Source organism: Seriola lalandi, unplaced genomic scaffold (genome assembly GCF_002814215.2).
Source record: "Seriola lalandi dorsalis isolate HSWRI2012SDOR001 ecotype SW California unplaced genomic scaffold, Sedor1 jcf7180002054137, whole genome shotgun sequence".
Taxonomy (NCBI): Eukaryota; Metazoa; Chordata; class Actinopteri; order Carangiformes; family Carangidae; genus Seriola; species Seriola lalandi.
In genome coordinates, this window is record NW_019524690.1 from 37849 (window position 1) to 40431 (window position 2583).

A 2583-nucleotide genomic window follows, 5' to 3' on the forward strand; every position below is an offset into this window, starting at 1 on the left:
GACTTGAAATCCAATGGGGTCTCCCCGCGCAGGTTCGAACCCTGCTCGCAGCGGATGGATACACGTTTAGTTTCCTGCTTTTACAACTAGATTCACTTACATTCAGTGCCGGACTTATACCCCTGCTGCTGAGAATGCCCCACACAGAAGCTGGTGTTACCTTAAACTCTGAATTTTAAAGAGTCTGTAACTTCTCTGCGATAATGTAGTCCATGTTTTTTTTTTTACAGACTTGATTAAATGTCTGGATCTAAACAAAACTGTAAAGTGTTGTGCTTTTTTACATGTGTAACCAGCATTATACGTAAAGAATTAATTTCCCCTAGGGGATAAATAAAGTATCTATCTATCGATTCCTAAATTGATTGAAAGAAAATTAATCTGTGACTGTAATGATAATCTAATCTACCATTCCCAACATTTTATTAGCTTTCCCTTTTATTAAGTCAAATCATTTAGATTTTTGACTGAAGCATGAAGGTTGACCCGTCAAAGGGAACCAGTGAACCGGAGTCAGTGTTTTTTGATTGATGAAGGTAAATTGATGCTGATAACCTCAGTCTGATCTTCTTTCTCTCTCTCGTTGTTTGTGCTCATCTGAAGAAGAAGAAAAAGAAGAAGAAGAAGTCTGATGGGGACGAGCAACAAGAAACAACATGGAGCTGTGATGTCGTCCAGGTGGGACAACAACAGACCAGGTGAGCACTTTCACACAGGTGTAAAGTCTGACAGCAGATAAAATGATTGGTGGAACAAAAACGTGATTTCAGGAAACCACTAACTGTTCCTATTCCTCTGTTTTGATGGAGCTGAGTGAACAGTTTCCCAAAGCCCTGACCAGTATCGTGTTAATGTCAGGACCTGGTTGTGGTACAGGCTGGTTTTTACACCTGAGCTGTTTGGTTCAATTATCATGAACTTTGGTGTGTTTACCTGTTTGTTTTGGTTCGTGGTCTGAAACCATAACGTGAATGACTTGACATATGTCGGGCCAAAGAGAAGGCTCCAGTCACTAATTAAGAAAACGTAATAAGTAATTGATAATTAATAATCAGAATAATTCCAACAACTCCAACCAAAGAGGAAATATCACACTGTGATCACATGGTTCTGTCCTTGAACGCATCATGGCTCTGCAGGTGGTGTCGTCGGTCCGTCCACCACTTTGGTCCAGACTGAAACATCTCATTGTTACTGGAAGTTCCCCTGAGGATGAACTGTAATAACCCCGGTTATCCTCTGATCAAACAGCTGATGAGTTCCCATGAGCCTCAGCTGGACGCGGTGTTCGGTCTTTAATGTAACGAGCCGACGTGAGGTCACAGTGATGAAACCACATAACACTGTCACTGTCTCTCACCTCCGGGGGGGTTGGTGTTGTTTCTGTGTGTGTGTTTGGGCTTGTTTTTATATCCTGGTGGGGGCTTGTGTCACCATGACGACTCGTGTGAGGTCTGCACAGGTAGAGACTTGGTTTTAAGGTAAAAGGTGAGTGAATGTGTTATGTCAACGAGTTTACCTTACAAATAAGTGTGTGTGTGTGTGTGTGTGTGTGTTATGGCCACCTGCTCTGTCTGGCCTTTAACATCAGAACAAAATGTCCCTGTTCAACAACATGACGTCTCTCACTTCCTGTCTCTTCATGGCGCGACCGTCTTCAGCTTCCTGACAGAAACTGTGAATATATTTAATATTTATATTAATATGAACTTTAATGTTACAAAAGTTCAGAACGTTTGTAACATTCAGAACGTTTGTAACAGAAGTGAAGAAATGACCTTATTCTAATTCAACAGGAATGTGTGGGGTTTGATTGAGTGTGGCTGTAGCCCCGCCCCTCCTCCTGTCCTGGCACAGGTGAGGTGTCACACAGCTCGACACATATGGTGTGTGCAGGACCTTGTTGTTCCTGTGGTTCGATGAGTGAGATCAGCTGACTGCGTTGTCTCAGTTTGGGCTCGGAGACAAAAACGTCCGTCCTGTGTTAGAGACGCACCAGAGTTCACTCCAGGTCAAAATGACCGTTAATAATCCAGATCATATGGAACGACCACCAGACACATTATTAAACAGCCACAGAACAGCCTCCATTTAAACAGCAGTAAAACACAAACCTTATGATCTGACTGATCAGACACACACACCAACATCACACTGAGCTGGTGATGTAGTTCTGGATATCAGCCCGGCTGTGATTGGCTCAGAGACAATCAGCTGATATTCATCTCTCCCTCAGTGTGATGTTCTACCAGCGCCATGTTAGTTCAATGAGCAACAACAGATTATGATCCGTTTGTTTATTTCATCATTTACTAGTAGTTCGACTGGGCTGGTGCTGGACTGTTGCTAAGCAACACATAAACATTTCCTGACCTGCACAGTGACACTAGCTGCTGCCTCAGGTGTTTCTGAAGGATCCACCTTCTTCCTTCTTCCTCTCCTGACGACCAGACATCGTTTCATTCAAACGTTATTTCTGAAATATTTTCATCTTTGTTTGTTACAGTCTGAGATCGATAACGAGGTTAATGTGACTCTGATTAACGGTTGATAGAACAGCTGTGAAGAGGAGTGATACGTGGA

General features: G+C 42.8%; 1 non-coding gene across 1 annotated transcript in view; it reads left to right on the forward strand.

Moving 5' to 3' along the window:
• Window positions 1-53, forward strand: part of trnas-uga (transfer RNA serine (anticodon UGA)) — an 82-nt gene extending 29 nt beyond the window's left edge. Inside the window, exon 1 of the tRNA in view lies at window positions 1-53. This exon is cut by the window's left edge and continues 29 nt beyond it. This is a non-coding gene — a tRNA (tRNA-Ser).
• Window positions 54-2583: the final 2530 nt, after the last annotated feature.